Below are 20,404 nucleotides of genomic sequence, written 5' to 3'. Positions count from 1 at the left end.
AGTTATTTGCAGAGTCCTCGTGGAAGCAGTAACTGGAATCCTTTCTTGGTAATTGTTTACAATCCAAAATTTTTTCAAATTTATTTTCATGCATTTTCCGAAAATATCAGTAAATACAACATACTGAGCTTTATGTCGGTTTATTTCCAGTGTAAGCAAAGTAAAGATTGAAAATAAAGAATTTTTCCCAAAGAGAATACACGCGCTTTTCATAGCAATTTTGAGCTCTTTGCGTTGCGTCTGTCGTTACTTTCAGACTGTACTATCATCCAGGCCCAGAAAAAAATGCCGAGGTCATCGGTCCTTAGACTTACAAACCACTTAAACTAACTAATGCTAAGATCAACACACACATCCATGCCCGAGGGAGGACTCGAACCTCCGGCGGGAGGAGCCGCACAATCCGTGACAGGGTGCCTCTAACCCCGCGGCCATTCCGCGCAAGGGCCCGGAGAGAAATGCAGTTTCTTTATAAAGGGTAGCTATCTGGAGCTCCCTCTTCTGTCATTTTTCTTCTAACCACGCACTGCATTTGACGACCCGGCCCGATCCTTTTTTTCCGTGACTAGGCCTATTTATCTACGCGGATTACCGTCGGACACGACTAGAGATTGGTAGTTTCGACAATAATAAAAGCAACGACTGTTGACATATTGTCGGGTACGGATGGATTCACGAACTAGAGTTATCAGCTGCAAACTGAAGAGTGACAAAATGGCAGCACGTCCTGCCACTGTCGTTGCAGTACCTTGGAATACAGCTACGAGGGAAAACACAGCTATCCAGGGACTGAAATTAAAGGTAAGCAAACATATTAACAAATTATTTAACCATTATTTTATATTTAAAGTTGAAGAGTGCCCTCACTTGTAATAAATCTAACGAAACATGTGCAACTATTGTTGATTATTTAATTAATAAATTACTATTTACCTTTCCACATTTTTATTTAGTAATGGTTACTTCGCAGCATATAAGGTCAGCACTGAATTATGTAGAACAATAATTCACTGTAGCAGTTTAGCTAAAACCTAATTCTAAATTACGTAAGATAACGTCAGGAATTATTAACATCCTTGGGAGTCATCAGCGACAAAACTGTTACATCTGGTGTGTAAGAAATATCCCCAAACCGTCAAGAAAACGTAATGATTCTAGAAGCTGACAGGTGAGATTATTACCGAACTGTGAGTTTAAAATTTCATGGTTAAAAAAGTACTGACATCTATTATTAGCGAAAGAATGGAAAAACTGGCAGAGGCCGAACTCAGGGAAAATCAGTTTGGGGTCTGGAGAAATCAAGAAACACCAAACCAATGTGACGTCATGGCTTACCTTGGGAGATAGTTTAAAGAAAGGCAAATGCACGTTCATAACATTTCTAGATTTAGAAAAAGCGTTTGACGTGTTGAAAAATGGTTCAAATGGCTCTGAGTACTATGGGACGTAACATCTTGGGTCATCAGTCCCCTAGAACTTAGAACTACTTAAACCTAACTAACCTAAGGACATCACATACATCCATGCCCGAGGCAGGATTCGAACCTGCTATAAAATAAATAAAAATAAAATGGAATAAAATATTAATGATTAATTATTCTGTATGTATGATGATTGGTTGTAATTGGTATTTGCTTATCTGGAACGTGGACGTTTAATTATTCGGTATCAGATGCTTGACAATGGCTATTTGGAAAAGGCAATGTAACTCGTAGTTAACCGTGAAAGAAAACTGAAATAATCGGACTTCGTAATTAAATCGTTTCCAAAGACTGCTGCGGTAGGTATGGACTCATGATCTAATCTCAATATTACAATGATTTGCCAGCCATGCCAATACGTCGTACAGAGGTGATTGTCTACTAAACATAAAAAGTTACACAGTTAGTTAAATCAGATATATTCAATGAAATAGCCTACAGTTCATAATCCTACTTACTTTTATAAATATAAATTCATTACAGAATCGAGTGCCTAGTGTGTTGCAACTCGCAGTATTCTTCTATAACATGAAAATATGGCGGTGTGCCAGACAATAAAATAAAATACGTGCTTCTCGCACCACTTCTACCTGAGCTCTCCCTTCTCTTAAACAGACATAAGAGTAACGTAATTATTCTTTTGTCTTTATCAGCGACACAGCGCTGCAGTTGTGTGCCATAGGCTTTATTTATTAGTCACTGATTATTTATTTAATTAATATTTCGCGTTTCCGCGGAAACTCACGCTCGGCATGCAAATGTGCCTTTATATTGCCCCCTGAATTGCGAGGCGAAAGGACACACCTGCAGGCGAGCAATTCACCTAAAGGCACAAGAAAATCTAAGTTATCTACAACTATTCACATGACTTACATTACACACATTATACACATTATATACAAAATTTGAATGACGCGGGTGCGCCGTAAAAGTTCTTATGTTGGCAGATAGAGTGCGCGCATGCGCAGAAGCGTCTGTGTGACTCCGGCAGTGCCGTTATATTATACAGTTAGATCACGCGGCACAGTAATGCAGTTCATATTGTTCGTGTGCGCGCGTATCTTAGTCGTTGCACAAAGAAAATATTCAACCAAGATTACATATGAAGACTACATTCTATAACAGGTAACTTAGCTTTAAATTTACAATATTTGTTATATCACAATACAACTCAGATTATTGAATGTTCTTAGTTACATAGTATTGTTTTGAAATACTTCAAAGAAAAATGTCCGTATATTTCAGGTGCGTCGACCTATTCACATCGTGTCGTTATTACAGTTCATATTCATCTGCTGCACAATAATTTTTTCACAGGTTAGTATCATCGTTGTATAGCAACGTGATTAAAACATAAGCGTGTCCATTTCCATTTCCATTATAGTCGTTGTGATGCAGTTCGTTGTGACTAAAAAGCATTGTTTATTACAGATTTGACGTGACCCGTTAGTAATTGGTCCACGTGCAGTTCGTTTTTTACATTCCGTGGAAGCTTGGTTGCAGAACCTCGGACGGCACATAGCTGGCGTGGATCCTTGGACAGTCCAGGTAAGAGTGTCCGTCACATTTCGAGAACATTTCATTCCCTGAAGTTCCAACCAAAATTCTTCCACCCGTCGTGTTGTTTTCTGGACAGGCACTTTGTGTCCGTTTAATCCAGTTAACATCTTGAAGTTAGGTACTGTAGTATTGTCACTAGACGATGCACGAATTACGCACTTCACATTTTCAGTTTTTTGCTGAATATAGCTCACCTAAATGTTCGTAGTTATTAATCAAAGAAATGGTTCATCGCGTTTACATAGGTACGATGCATAATGAATGTCATTAACAGTTTCTTTCACATAGGTTTCTGCGTAGTTGCAGAGTTAGTAATGTTCATTAATGTCCGTGAACAATGGTTCACTATGCAATGTCCTTTTGGCACTCGTTTTGTTCAAATTTCTTTTACATAGTAACAGTTACATTATACATCATTGAAAGAGAAGAAAAAAAATATAAGTAATCATACATACACACGTCACATATTTCTTAGCATAAATATAATACAGTTGCACATAAACATCTTTACATCATTATTACATAGCTATGGGTTATTACATTGTGTCACATTTGATTACATGAATTGCAGATAATTACGTCCTCTTTAAGGGTTTTGCTGGGATTTTATCGATGTTTATTTTGTGATGTCATCTGAAATTAAGATAGGTTAGACACAACATTCATTACATCAGTAGGCAAGACCAGGCATTTTCACTACTCAATAAATATTCAAAATAGTAAGAGAGAAAATGTTTGATTCCTCGCGTTTTATGCGTGTGTGTATAGTGTCTGTGTGGCCTTGACTACTGATAGATGCTTTTCGTGTTGAGAGATGTGCGTCTAATCTATTTCTCAAAGTAAAAGTTCGCTTCACAGATGACGTCTGTCGGTTCGTCAGGTGTCATACCAAGTCAGTGATACCTACAGTCACAAATGTTCCGTGAAAAAATTAATATATCATTCACTGCTACGTAAACATAAATTTTATTTTAATATTCCGTCTTCCAGGTGGTGGCGCGCGCTGAAAGAAGAGTTCTTCTGCCTTCAACTGCGTCACTGGAACCGCTGAAATGAAAATTTCTATACTACTTACTATCTGTGTTGTAGCAACAGAGTTTTTTGGAGTTGCTTAGCAATGTTTTGATGGATGTGACTTTGACATTATTCCGCATGAAATGCTCTAAGATCTCGGTGTGCGTATAGCCCAATAATTTTGTTAGTTCTACGATGTTGTAACAAATACGCACCAGGATGCGGTATGTTAACAATTATATAAGGTCCTTCATATAGCAGACGCCACTTAGCGTTGCGTCGTTTGAGTGCTACAGATTTATGATGAGTACGAAGTAGTAGAAGCATTCCTACCTCGAATTTTTGTTTTCTTTTTATTATGTTTCTGTGATGTTTGTTTCGTATCTGTGCGTGATGTGTCAGCGTAGTCAAAACTTCTTTTATTTTCTGTTCGGGTGTGATTTCCTTGTCTGACAACTTAGGTAATGGTTCTATCCACTGATCGTTCTGTTTGCAATTGAACATGATCTCGTTAGGTGTGTAATTTGTATCGTAAATATTTAAGTTATTGTGTACGTCTTCGAAAAGACTTAGGTAGGACACCCAATTAGTATGTTTTGATGAAATATAGGTCCTCATGAATCGGTTTAATTCTTGGAAAAGTCTCTCAGTCGCGTTACATTGTGGACTAAACTTTGAAATAGATATACTTCTAATGTTATTGTCCTTCAAGAAATTTCTCCATTTGTACCCAGAGTAGTATGCTGCATTATCTGACAGAATTGCTTTTGGTTTTCCCACGTGCGTCAGGTAATCACTTGAGAATCTACGTATTATAGCACTTGCAGTGGCGGATTTTAAAGCATAAAGTTTTACATGTTTAGAAAATATATCGTAAAAAGCCAAGATATATTTGACGCCTCCAGAGCTTGCTGGATGCGGTCCACTGATGTCAGTACACAGAATTTCCAGGGGTTTACTGGGTAAAATAGAATGTAAATCTGTCTTTGTGGATAAATTCTGAGGTTTTGAGTTTTGACATATGACACATGTTTTCAGTTCCCTGTAAATTTTCCTTCTCATATTGCTAAAATAACAGTATGTGCTGAGCTTTGCTAAACACTTCTTCGTCCCATAATGACCCCAAACTAAGTGTGTGTGCCAAATTAGATTACGTTCAGACTCTTTGGGAATGCATACACACCAGTTAGTAGCATTTGAATGTCGGCGATAAAATAACACATCATTGTGTAACTTGTAATACTTAGTCAAAGGATGATTGTGTTTTTCTACCAGTAATGTTATTATCTTATACCAGTGAGGATCAGATTTTTGTAATTTAGCCATGTTTCTGCACATATCAATATAATATTGGTGATACTGCTTGTCTTGCATTAAGAGAATCCTGTAGTCATTTATATTTTCTAAGTCACTGTTGGTTTCATTCATACCTTGTGGAAGTCTAGACAAAGCGTCGGCAATGGTGTTGTCCTTACCTTTTATGTACTTAATTTCAAAAGAGTAGTTCTGAAGTGTAACTGCCCATCGTGATAGTCTAGGATGTACAAGTTTACAAGTTAACAAAAATGTCAGGGCCTGGTGGTCGGTATAAATTACTGTATGTTTTCCAAATAAATAATAATTGAATTTCTTGAATGCCCATACTATGGAAAGTGTTTCTAACTCAGTAGTGGAGTATGTACGCTCACATTCGGATAGAGTACGACTCGCAAACCCAATAATTCTTATCTGTTCCTTATCTTTATTCTTTACAACTTGAAATAAGCAACATCCCAAACCAGTACGTGAAGCGTCACAAGTCATACAAAAATCTAAATTGAAATCTGGATGGCTCAATATGTTTGCATTCACTAAAGCATGTTTAATTGTATTAAAGTCATTCTGGCACTGTTCCGACCAGATCCAAACTTGATTCTTTCTGAGTAGATTTAGCAGATGTTTACTGTTCAAAAGTGGTTGTGGCAAAAAACGTCTGAAAAATGAACATAGCCCAAGGAATGATTTTAACTGCTTTTTAGTTCGAGGACTAGGAAAGTTTCTGATAGCATCTAATTTACTGGGATCAGGACATATGCCCTGTGAATTAATGATATGTCCTAAATATTTTATCTCACTGCAACCAAACTTTGATTTTCTAAGATTGGCTGTAACTCCAGCTTGTGCAAATTTTTCTAAAATTCTTTGAAGTGTGTCAAGGTGTTCATTCGAAGACTGTGTAGCTATCAGTATATCATCAACATAGTGTGTGACTGTCTCAACTAAATCATCGCCAAGCACGGTATCCAGGGCTGTAATGAATACCCCAGAACTGACATTCAGTCCGAAAGGTAGAACACAAAACTGATAGGTTCGCCCCCCGAACATAAATGCAGTATATTTCCGAGAATCAGGAGTGATACTCACCTGCCAAAATGAATTAGCGAGATCTATTGTGGAAAAATACTTTGCATCTAGAAATTTCTGTAATTGCTCTTCTAAATTTTCGGGTTTTGTGTGAACTGGTAAAATTATTTCATTAATTGCTCGTGCGTCTAAAACTAACCTGATGCTTCCATTTGATTTTTTGACAACAAGTAGAGGACTACAGTAAGGTGAGGTGGATGGTTCAATGACCTTCCAGTCTAACATTTGTTTTAATTCTTGCCACACAGCAGGTCGTTGAGATAACGGTACGTTATATGTCTTGTGGTACAAGATCTTGTGAGGCTTAACTTCAATCTTGTACGCATACGTGTTGATAACACCTATTCGTTTGGCAAAAACTTGTAAATATTTGGATAACACTTCCTGTAGTTTTATACGTTCATGTGCACTGAGAGCTGTGGCTTCATTTATCTTATGATCAAGCAATGTTTTCAAGTCCATTAGCTCTGTGTCAAATGAGTGTGTGTGCGTGTCTTGAATGTCATTGTCAAGTACTAACTGAACCTTGTACCCTGTACAGTGTTTGTCATGCTTTAGAGTTCTCCTGTCCAAATCAATAATAATTACACTGCCTCTATCATTTAAAATACATTTACCTTTGGAGAAGTCTATAATGCAGTCCTTCTCGCTCATAATATCTATTCCTAATATGCAATTTGTCACAAGGTTTTGTACAACCAGGAATGGCCATTGTACGGTTCCATTACCTATTTTAATGATTACAAAAACTTGCTTCGTAACCCTACATGACTTATTACCTAGTGCAGTAGTTATTTTACAGTTTTGGGCAGGAAACTCAGGCACAGGTTCCAATTCACACATCTTTTTATAGAAATTAAAAGACAAAACGCTCACAGCTGCACCTGTATCTAGAATAATAGTAGTTGGAATCCCACCTACTACACCAGTGGTAGATGCTAAAACAATTTCATTTGTGTTTGAACGTCATTGTGTACTGTCTTGTAAAAGTTCATCTGATATATTGTTATTGTGGTTGTATCTTATAAATAAAACAGGTAATTTTTGTTTAGAATTATTCGGCATATCATTATTCTGATGTTCAACTGTGGTGTCAAATAACTGATTAACATTGAAGTCGCCCCCCAAGAATTCCTCAGCCACGACCTGGGGCATAGAAGTGATAGTTTCTAGTTTGTTGGATTAGCATTTGTACTAGGTACTGACACAGATTGAGGTTGTGTGTCAGGTGTCATTTCTATTATATTCACATTCGGATATTGCCTATTGTGATCTCCAAACTTTTGCGGTTGTTGTTGCTGTTGCGCATTATAACTTACCTGTCGGTCATAAGGTATGCTCCAATTTTGTCCTGGTGGCTGCTGTGGTAAAGCAGTGTTTGAATGAAAGTACTGATCGTTACGAGTCCAGCCTTGACGCTGTCTTGGCTCGTAGTTATTATTATTTCTGTTTCTGTTTGTGTTTTTGTTGTTGCCTATGTATCCGTTGTTACCGTTGTAGTTATTACCGCGGTGCCTTTTGTATGGATTGCCGCATGAAGTGTTATTACTGTTGTAACTATTGTTTGTATTGGAATACGCGTGTTGATTTTGATTTCCGTATTGAGACGGCATGCGAGTTTGCTGTTTTTGTTGTACCGCGTATCCAACTGTGGGCGCGCCAGAATTGAGTTGGCAAGCCTGCATGTTTTGCATTCCACTAGTGTAAACATTGTGGCTGCTGTTTTGCCGCGCGAAGCGCTGATCTTCAAGTAACATGTCAACCGAATCTAAAGCTGTTAAAAAATAATCTGAATCGTCATCCGGGATATGTAGGAGTTTTTCTTTAATGTTGAAAGGCAATTTGGCCTTCAACGCACGGAGTATATCGCGTGTTGCGACTGGTTCGTCTAAAAAGTGTCCCATGTTCAAGTATTTTTCAAAATATCGGCGTAAGTTGCCATTTTTACTGTTAAAAGTTTCAGGTTCTAGAATTTGTCTTCTGAGTCGCTCCTGGACGGATTGCGACCAGAATTTGTTCAGAAAAGCACGCTCAAACTCACTGTACGTGGTACATACGTCAGCTTGACTGTATGCCCAGACAGCTGCATCGCCTTGGATGTAACCGACAATATATGAAATCTTTTTCCGGTCACTCCAAGTGCGTGGAAATGCGTTACTAAAAGATTTAAGAAAAATCACCGGATGAACGGTTCGTTTTTCTGGGATAAAAATCTGAAATTGCCTGTGTTTCATTAAGCTTTCTTCTTCCTTTGCATTGTGATATGGATTTGTTCCACTGTAATTACTGCAATGTTCAGCTGGCGAGTAATTACAATAATGTTGCTGTGGTTTACCATGATAATAGCTTGTATTTGTGTTTGTACATCGTGGTATGTGTTGTAGTCGTGGTGTGTTTTGTTCTTGTGTGTTTGTCGTGTGCGGTATGTGTGTGTCATACTCGAATGTATATTGGTTCCTGAACTGTACATTTTGACTGATATTTTCGTTACATTCAGACTGTGGTCGATCGGTGAACTGTGTCATTGGTCCAGTGACGGATTGTACTGCGTCACTGATCAGCTGTTTGTTATTAGTAATGTATTGCGCTACGGAGTCGTGCACAATTGTTGGTAAATTTTCACGTAGGCATCTATCAAAATGTTTGTCTTTGTTCACTACCCAATCATGAAATTCTTTATTAATGTTTTGAAAATGAGCTGTAGCATCAGATTGTAAGATGTCAGTCAGGTGTTGTTCAACATTGTCAAATTTATTCCGTACGTCAGTAATTCGTTTTTCAAGGTTGTCGTGTACTGAAGGATATGTTTGAATTTGTTCAGTAAGAACTTCACACGTGACATTAAGATTTTTTACTTGTGTCTGTAAAAGTGCTACGTCAGTTGTAGTCTTTTCTTGTGTCGTATTAAGCTGGGAAAATTTAGTACTGAGTTCAGTCATCTGTTTGGTCAGTGTGGCGTCTATAAGTTCCACACGTTTACATAAAGTGTCATTACTCGTCTTGAGTGCTATGAGGTCAGATTTAATTTCGTCATTTTGTGTCTGTAAGGTTGCCATGTTTTCGGCGTTCTGTTTCATTATCATTTGTAACATGTCGGCAATGTTTACCGTTTGCAACGTCTGTGCCCGCGCCGCGTCATTAGACGTGACGTCATGTATTAACATGGGCTCTGACTGAGACTTTGAAATTTTTGTGGTGGACGGCCTATTGTCAAAATTTCCATCAACACTTGCGTCAATGTTTGATAAATCGTCACTACCGGTTGCTGTCGTAAAGTCATTTTCTAACATTTGTCTCTCGTCCGAGTCGGATTGTGTCTGAATAGTACGTCTTTGCTGTTCCATTTTTGCGTATTGATTTCTAGTCATTACCATGCCACACGTGATTTATGTTTCAAGAAAATATTTGACACTGATTTTAAAATGAAATGCAGTTGAGCATGAATCGCCCGTAGCAACAATGGCTGTCCCGTTAATTTAAAAATATAAACTGAATTTGAGATTATTGGTAATGGCTGCTGGCCATGTTACATCATATCGTACAGAAGTCGGCCATATTGTACACTCGTGTATTGGTATTGTTGGATACGTTATTGCTTAGGAAAAAATGCTAAGAATGAAATTTGTTACTGAAAACTGTTATGCGCGAAAGAAACACTACAGAATTTACTGAAAAGCTAATACACTGAATTATACGTCTGGTCAAGCCTGCTAATGCAAAGATGCTGCGTCTTACCTTATTTTGCTGGAAGCTTCATTGCGTCTTCCGGCAAAACTTTAGAATTGGAAAATATCTTCAGATTTTCATTATCTCTCATACATTCACGTCCAGGTCCAGAGAGTTGATTTTTGACATGAAACAAAAAGAACAATGTAACAAATGACAAAATACCAAGTCCGACACGCAGTCGCCAATATAAAATAAATAAAAATAAAATGGAATAAAATATTAATGATTAATTATTCTGTATGTATGATGATTGGTTGTAATTGGTATTTGCTTATCTGGAACGTGGACGTTTAATTATTCGGTATCAGACGCTTGACAATGGCTATTTGGAAAAGGCAATGTAACTCGTAGTTGACCGTGAAAGAAAACTGAAATAATCGGACTTCGTAATTAAATCGTTTCCAAAGACTGCTGCGGTAGGTACGGACTCATGATCTAATCTCAATATTACAATGATTTGCCAGCCATGCCAATACGTCGTACAGAGGTGATTGTCTACTAAACATAAAAAGTTACACAGTTAGTTAAATCAGATATATTCAATGAAATAGCCTACAGTTCATAATCGTACTTACTTTTATAAATATAAATTCATTACAAAATCGAGTGCCTAGTGTGTTGCAACTCGCAGTATTCTTCTATAACATGAAAATATGGCGGTGTGCCAGACAATAAAATAAAATACGTGCTTCTCGCACCACTTCTACCTGAGCTCTCCCTTCTCTTAAACAGACATAAGAGTAACGTAATTATTCTTTTGTCTTTATCAGCGACACAGCGCTGCAGTTGTGTGCCATAGGCTTTATTTATTAGTCACTGATTATTTATTTAATTAATATTTCGCGTTTCCGCGGAAACTCACGCTCGGCATGCAAATGTGCCTTTATACTGCGACCGTAGCAGTCCCGCGGTTCCGGACTGCAGCGCCTAGAACCGCACGATGACGTGTTGACAAATTCATTCTGTAGTTCAGAATGTAGCAGGGATAAAGTAATGGGTGCGAATATTTATTAACAGCTTGTTCAGAAGCGAGAAAGCAGTTATAAGAGTCGAAAGAGATGAGGGGGTAGCATTTGCTGCGATGGGTGACATAGGTGTGGCCTATTCCCGATCTTATTCATTCTGTATGTTGTGCATGCTTTAAGTCCAGGCAAAAGAAAAACCCTACGCACTTTGAGATTTGACGATGACAGCGTAATTCTGCGAGAGCCGACAAAAGACTCGTTAGAGTAATTGAACGGTATGTATAGTGCTTTTAAAGTATGCTATAAGACGGACATCAACAAAATTGAACTAAGGGTAATGGAATGTAGTCCGATCGAATCTGACGATGCTCAGATATTTAGATTACTGAATGGGACACTAAAATCAATATTTGTATAGTGCTATTTGTAGGGCAAAATACGTGTTTATAGCCTATACAGACGGGATGTAAAATCCAGACTCGGAATAACTAGAAAAAGATATCTGAAAAAGGTAAATTTCGTAATATCGAATCCTATGTTTCACACTTCCTCCTAAACTCTTGGACTAATGTCCTGTACATTTGGTACACATATCGCTTACTGTCTGGGAAGAAGCGTTGTGGGGGTCAGGAGCTCCTGCCTCTTAAAGAGGTTGGAGTAGAGGTGAGAAAAAGTGTAGCCCTCGACGCGCAAAAAGCCAGGTTTACCTCATCCAGTAACTGAGAATGAAAGCGTTTGTGACCTGAAACAAGCTTTACACGTAGTTCCAAACATGTACGGAACATTGTCTTGCTGAAACCACCCAGAAAATAGTGAAAATGAAAGAAGTTTATCGCAGAAATACTGTCGAGACAGATGAGACGTTTTAATTTATTACTTCTCGACAACTAACTGTATTCGCCACACATTTTGAAGATAGCATTCAAATATACCGCTGCATGCACACAAAATTACGTCATTGTTTGACAGTTAAATCAGGAAATTTAACGTCATAAACACCGAGGTGCTCGAAAAGTTGTGGCATCATACATGATGCATTAATTGAATATTTATTGACTGTTATTTGCAACACATTTCTCAGAGGGTATCAACATATATCACTACATGTACCTGTAAAATTACATCATTGTGCAAGAAATAGTTCAGAGTATATGACTTGATAAATACAGAGCTGAGAGAGAACAAAGGTTCGCTAGAGACTCAGGTGAAGTATGTGTACAAATATGTGTGAAACATGTTAAATTTATGTGAAATACGTGTGACATATGCGACTACGGGCGCAGCCGCTGGTATAGAGCTTCTCCTAAATCCCTGGATCAACTTCAACAAAACTTGGTACATTTTACATACTATCTGAAAGAAATCCTACATTGGGGGTGGTGGATAAGTAAGGAGGGGGGAGGTGGAGCTATAGAGACAGAGAAGGCGAAGAAGGACTTAAGTAGGGAAAGGAGTAGATGGTCAGAGAGAGGCAGAGGTGGAGATGGGCAGTGAGGAGGAAGGAAATGGGTAGAGAGAAGGATCAGAGCGTGGTTGACCGTGAGGGGGGCTAGGAGATTGACAGAGAGAGGGTGTAGGAAGAGATGGGCAGAGAGAGACGAGGATAAGATTGATAGAGAGTCGCGGAAAGAGGACATGCATAGAAAAGTGGAGGAGGATATGAATAGTGAGGAGGAGATGGACAGAGAGAAGAGCAGTAGAGGGACTGTGATGGGTGGGAGGAGGATATGGACAAGGAAGACGACGCGGAGATGCACAAACAGAGGAGGAGGAGACATACGGAAAGAAAGGCGGAAGGAGGGCATGGACTAATAGAAGATTCGAATAAAAATGTACCTGGGCGGCGCCAGGTACTCACCTAGTATGAATAATGGTAATATTTTCGGGAGTAATTTGTCTGACGTGAATCCTTGAATGGAAGTGATTTGTGGACAATACCAGTTGAAGATAAGAAGAGAAGTTCTAGAAATGTGGCACACAGGAGAATGCTGAAGATTAGATGGAAACATCAAGTGATTAATTAGGTGGTACTGAACTGAATTGGAAAATAACAAATTTATGCCATAACCTGAACAAAGGAATCCGTTTGTAGGATATATCCCGAGATGTCAATGATTCCTCAATTTGGTAATAGAGAGGAGTGTTAGGGAGACCATAGCTCAATTACAGTAAGAAGGTTCTGACTGATAAGGGATGTACGAGTTACGCAGAAATGACGAGACCTGAGCAGGATTAACATCTAGAACTTAAAGAACTGGGCTTCAGGTTAAAGACGTTAACAATAACAACAAAGATTTCTGTGTATGTACCTTTACAATGACGATTCTCGGAGAATGGAAGGATTAAATTTTTCAAAGACAAAATATATTGTACCTTTGGTCTAGAAGTCCTATGATATCTTTATTATTTGCACCTCCGTCAAGAATAACGCCAGAACTGAGGCGGTAATCGCAAGTGGATCCGTCAGGAAAGCTCAGTGGTCTGGATGAAGGAACCTGAACTAGTCACTGTACGTAACCTTATATGTACGTATGTATGTATTGACCTGGGGACCTAGAAACGACGGAGAAGCCTCGTCCCCGCCGTAGCCGTCAGTGGTAAACAACACCACAACAGCAGACTGGCCGGCACACCGGACACACCGGAACTCGACACTAATCCGCCGGGAGGATTCGTGCTGGGACCGGCACGCCTTCCCGCTCGGGAACCATTGCGTTAGACCGCACGGCTAGCCGGGCGGGCGTACGTCACCTTAGAAACGAATCCTTCGGGGACTTTTCTTCTACTGCTGCTCAAGTCGACTGTTGGTGAGGAGACAGTGAAGTAATACTGCAAAGGAACAACCATAGCTAAACCTCGACGAGGCAGACTTCATGTAATGACGGGCACTGACCGTCGAACGTTGCTGAGGGCTGTAGTCAAAAATCGTATGGAATCAGCGGAAAGGATCAGTCGTGGGTTGCCTAGCGCTATCAGAAGTCCTACTACCACAGTGGCTGTGCGAATGGAATCGAAAAGAATCTGGCACAATGGTTGAGCAGTTCCTCATAAAAGACACATTTCTATGGCCAGTGCCAAGTGACGCTTGAGGTGGTGCAACCAGCGTCGCCACTGCACACCGGATATCTGGAAATGAGTGAGTTGGAGCAATAAATCACGCTCTACCCAGTGGCAATCCGACGGAGAGGTTTGGATTTTGCGAATCCTGGTGAACCTTACCTACCATCATGTGTAATACTAATAGTGAAGTAGGGAGGAGGTGGTGGTATGGTGTGCGGATATTTCCCTTCGGTCTGGTGTGTTCCCCTTACTGCGGATAGGAAGATGCTATACGCGGATGACTATGAACTTACTTGGCAGCAGAAACCCTTGTAGTCATGGCAACCACAGATGTGACTAATCGTCTTGGGGATTAGGAAGCAGCTTCCGGTGTATTTCACATTATTATTATCAGATCAGAACCGGATTTGTGGCACTAAAAACCACATTATCTGGTGACATCCGTACAACGACGAAACAGTAACACCCTAAAATAACCAGCAAATTGAAAAATTAAACTTGTAAAACAGAAAAATAATCATGAGGGCTAAGTAGCTCGGAAGACGGAATCAAATTAATAAACCGCTAAATCGCGGAAAGTCAGTGACTCATAATCGTCCTCACATAGGAATCAAATTCCAAAATTATCGGTGCAGGCTACACAAAATTAACAGAATCTTCTGTCGGTTCTTGGTAGTGAAAGGTGGCTACACTGAGCCACAGCGCCAGAGATCGCGCTAGAGAGTATTGTTCCGCCGCTTCCACTGGCAGTGATTATTGAGATGTCGTAGCGGGCAGTGCTTTGGGAGAACTCGTGGTAGTCAGTGCTGAGATGTCGTAGTGAGTAGTGTTGGTTGAGATGAGCTAGTAGGCAGTGCTTGCTGAGATGTGATACTGAAAAGTTCTTGTTGAGATGTGATAGTAGCGAGTCGGTGTGGAGAGATTGTAATGTCTAGAGTGCCTTTCATCAATATAAATTAAGGTAACAAACTACTTTTCTTTTCTTTCTCATTATTTCAATGTCCTGAATAATGCGTCATTACAGGTTCAGTCAACAAAGCATCTGGCTTGTGTTCTTGTATTAGAGTGTAATTCTGGTTTTCTTGAGTAATTATGGTGTTTCTATTTTCTTTAATTAATTCAGTATAAATGATATTTAAAATTTCTTGTGTTATTGAAGAAGAACCGTGCCAGATGCGTACGTTGAGTCATACTTCCACACACAGAACAGTTATACTTGTGCTTTGGTTTCGTAGGTTTTATAGTTGCTGGGGACTTAATTAACTAATTGTGTTAATGAAAATTTCCATTTCATTCTTGTTATTGTTCTATGCAGTCAGATAGCGTAATAATACTAGTCAGGGCCAACCATTTACGAGACTTCGTAATCGGACAGACAGCTACTAAAGCAGAAATTAAAATTATTTGCATTTATTTTAATTAAGCCCCCATGCACGTGGCGACCCTGCCAGGATCGTCCCTTGGAATTCTTCTGATTGTAAAAATAGTAGACAGTAGCATTGTTGTAGTAATTTGTAGTTTAGTAATTGTAGTCTATATTGCATGTGTAGATTGGGTAATTGGCATTCTTCTAATGGTATTTTGCAAAATTTCATTTCTGTTGTCTTGTCTATGGGTTGACAATTTAGTGCAATTATTTCAATTGTTCGATTAATCGTGTTTGAGGGAAACATTTCGTGTGACTGGTATTGTTGGAAATATAGTGTCATTGTGTGTAATTTTCGTATAGTGACGAGTTTTGTATATTTTGTAAATGATTACGCGATCGATGAAAAAGGCAAAAATGATGGATAGTGAGAATGATGAAATTGTTAACATGGCGAACTCGCCAACAGAGGAAAACAGTATCATGAATAATGAAGTTGAAAACAATTTAATAAGTCGGGAAAATAGTCCGGAACCATTTCAAAATTTTTCTCAATCAGAAAATTTTCAGAATACGAGATTAATGACAGAAGATTCTGGAATAGTATCGAACACAGATAGCTTTACAGCTATGACGAAGGAAGCTGGTTTTGTGGGAAATGTTAGGGGCGAAAAGAATTTTGAAACAGTTAACATGGAGCAGTTGATGAATGCAATATTAAATTTGGGATCTCGGTTAGACTCACAAGGATCTGAATTAAAACCACGGTTAGACTCACAGGGATCACAAATAGGAACAATTAAAACAGAGATAGGAACAATTAGAACTGAGATGGGAACAATGGAAACACGGTTAGACTCACTTGGATCACAGTTAGGATCTGAATTAAAAACAGAGATAGGAACAATTAGAACTGAGATGGGAACAATGGAAACACGGTTAGACTCACGAAAAGGGACATGTTTCAAAAATATGAAGGATGAATTAAAGAAAGAAATTAGAGAAGAAGTACAACCGATTTTGAATGCTCACAATAATAGATTAATTGCGGTAGAGATTAGACAAGAGGAACAGGACAGGGAACAGGAAGAAAAAGGTCGCGTGATAGTACAAACATTTTCAGAATTAAATTTACAACGAGCACACGATAAGGAAGAAATATTTGAAAGAATTGAGGAATCCGTACCAAATGACTTAACACAACAGTGTGAACAGTCAACTACTAAATGTGACAATACCGAAACCCGAGTTGCGGCACTTACGGAAGACGTAGACTTGTTGGAGAGAGATGAAGAGATTTCGGATAAATTGACAGGTCTTGGTTTAAATGGGGACAGAGATTCGGATGATACAGCTCCATTGCCATTTACAGAAACCGAAGAGTATCAGAACATAAATAAACATGTTGAAAATCAGGGAAAATTTAATGAAGGCGTTAAAAAGGAATTTGAGGCATTACGAATGCAAGTCAAACAAACTGAAGGCGAAATTGTAGGAAAAGACAGCAGAAGAAATTTAGAATCACAGATAGCAGAGGGGTTTGAAGAAAGTAATTTGTTTCATTTACGGGATGCAACAAGAGAGCGCCAGGCGCGCGAACTTGACAATAATCGACATTGGGACTGGGACAGATGCGGTAGGTCTTTGTCGCCACGAGGAGAAAACTTTGACTATAAACACTTCTTAACTGTTCGGAAATTTAAGATCTTTCGCAATTCCAAGAATGACATACATCCATGTTCATGGTTAGATCAATTTACGTACGCACTCCCACCAAACTGGCCACTAAGCCACAAACTGAAAATTATGTGCAGCTATTAAAGTCCTCAGGGGATTCACTATACTAAGTGAATATGTGCCGTAGCGATCACAGGGCCCCGAGCTGTAGTGGTGCTATTTCCCTTTTAGTTTTCTGCACCGCTGCCTACTCTTTCACTATTCTTTGCATCTATAAAAAACAACTCTTCTACTATCCATCTATCTAGACAGTAGATACAAAATAACCGGATTTGACTGTTTTACCCAAAAGTGACTTTGGAAATTACCGTTTGGACTTACTATATTTTCTGCAGCATTCATTCGTAGTTTAAATGAAATTTTACCTGTTTATCTTCGTGACAATATTATTTCATATGTTGACGATATTCTTATTGCTAAACGTTCTTGGAGTGAGCACAACAAAATTTTGGATTCATTATTACGTATTTTTGCAAGAGTTGGCATTACAGTGAACTTGGAAAAATCTGAATTTGGTCGTTCTCAGGTGAAATTTCTCGGTCACATTATTTCTACTGACGGTATTCTTCCTGATCCAGAGAAACTAGACGCTATTCGCAATTATGCTGTTCCTTCCACAAAACGTGATGTTCGTAGTTTCCTTGGTGTCTGTAATTTTCTTAGACGCTTTGTTAGATTGGATGATTTGGCCACACCTCGTTTACACATTTCAGTTATGCACATTTTGGTCCCAGAAAATGCTTTCATAAATTACGAGAAAATTGCTACTTCAGTAATATGGAAAAACGTATTCGATCTGTTCTTGCCAAATGCAAATTATGTCAAAAGGCTAAGCCGCCAACTGTTTCTCACAGAGCACCGTTGTTTCCTATCATTCCAGCGAAATTAAAGGACATGGCTGCAGTCGATTTGTTCGGTCCAGTGGTTCGTTCTACTAATGGTTTTGCGTACATTTTCGTAGCAGTGGAATTGACATCAAAATATGTGTGTTTTACACCTTTACGCAAAGCAACAGCTCGTTCAGTATCTAACGCTTTCATCAAACATTTTCTTAAAGAAGTTGGTCATGTTGACAAGGTTATATCAGATAATGGATCACAGTTTCGCTCTAAAATTTGGCTTCGTACTCTACGGCGTCGTAAGATTAAACCAATTTTTATTTCACTTTTCCACCCTCAATCTAATGCTTCAGAGAGATGGATGAAGGAAATAAATAAATTGTGCCATCTTTATTGTCATCAGAATCACAGAACTTGGGATCAGTATCTTCATATTTTTCAAAACATTCTGAATGAACTTCCTAATGACTCAACTTCTTTACCGCCTCTATTGATATTAAAAAATAAAGTACCAACAAATCGCATTTCTGAAATCGTTCCTTTTCCGCCTTCACGGAAACTGCGGCATTCTGAAGTTGTCAACCTGACTCTACGAAATATTGCGTCTGCGGCTGCAAGAAGAGAGAAATCAGCTAAACGTCCTGGTCGTTTAAAAATTTTGTCAGTTGGTCAAAAGGTGCTAATTAAATCTCATCGTTTGTCTCATAAAGGAAAAGGCTTATGTCGCAAATTTTTTTTGCTTTATAACGGTCCATATAGAATTCGCAAAATTATCCATGATAACACTGTTGAAGTAGAAACTCTTAAATCTCGGCGCTCTAAGGGAATACATCATATATCAAACGTTAAAATTTTTGTGGAATGACATACTTTAGAGAAACTAACAGCTACATGTAAACATGCAGAGAATACAAGGATACCGCGCTGTGTTTTGGCGGCGGCACATACTCAAAGCAACAGTCAGTCTGCGCGCCGCACAAGGCAGTCGTTGACCGCAAACAATCACTTCGTACGTCACGCGCCGACAGCTGATCGAGCGCTCAGTGCGAATGCACTGACAGCCGTGAACAAATACACAGTCTAATTTCTCGGATTAAATTCAGTATAAAGCTATGGTGACTTTATAAATTATGTTATTAACGTTCAGTATTTTTCAGGATACGGTTGTGTAAAATATTTAAGACCTTCAGGTAAATTCTGTGTGTGTCCGACGTTAAGACGACTTGCTATGGAGAAAATTTCAGGAAGAATGAAATTAAGAAGAAAAAGTAATAAACTAAAAAAAAGGTAACTGTTAATTGAGTTTATTTTTCAGGTAACATAATTCCACTTAGGTACGTATTTTAGATGTAATTTGCTGCTCGCGATTACGTGATTCATACTTTGTGCTAATTTCATGTTCTATGAATTTACTTGTGAAGCGACGTGCTTGTGTACATTTGCTGATTTTGACAATTATTGATTAATGAATAGGGTTGTTACTTGTGTATATTATGCATCGCTTGGCTGCACTGCTTTTTCACTGATGTTTTATTTTTTTTTATTATGTGCCTGCTGTGCTTATTTATTTAAATTGTAATTGTCAACTGATTAATTGTGCTGACTGTGGTTATGTATGTAGGTTACACTTTGTGATTTATCTGCTTGCGTCTTCATGTTTACTTATTAAGATTACGTATGAACATTTATTTACTTATGCTGATAAGATGCTAATGACTTGTTTATTACGTAAGGTATATGTTTGCTGCTGTGCATATGGATTGCATATTTACACATTTCTGTTTTGTTGTCATAACTACTCTTCAATTTAGAATATAGAAATGCTGATATACTGTGTACGAACATAGAGTTTAGGTCACACCATGGTGTTAATTATACATTGTTCGCTTGACGGAGACTCGTTATAGGGATTGTGCTGCATCCACTTGTTGACATTCTGTTCTCTACTGGTATATTGTCGCGCTATTGCATGTTTTGCTTACGCTCAGTGCCTTATATTTTTAAGATAAGAAAATGAACTGCTATAATTCTACGAACGACATTAGTACGAGAAACTTCATAGAAGTCACATGAGCCGGAGGTTTTATGGAAGCTGTATAAATTTATGCTAATAGGAAGGAAGCTAACGACATGACATACCAAAACTAGGTTTAGACCATTGAGAGTTATTACACTGCATTCTTCGTGAGCAATTGAAATAGGAAGTGACACTTGACACAAGAAATACTCCACATGTTTGCTTCTGCCATG

The sequence above is a fragment of the Schistocerca nitens genome, chromosome 6, assembly GCF_023898315.1.
Source record: "Schistocerca nitens isolate TAMUIC-IGC-003100 chromosome 6, iqSchNite1.1, whole genome shotgun sequence".
NCBI lineage: Eukaryota > Metazoa > Arthropoda > Insecta > Orthoptera > Acrididae > Schistocerca > Schistocerca nitens.
The sequence above is the reverse complement of the archived record's forward strand: the minus strand, read 5'-3'. Positions refer to the sequence as shown.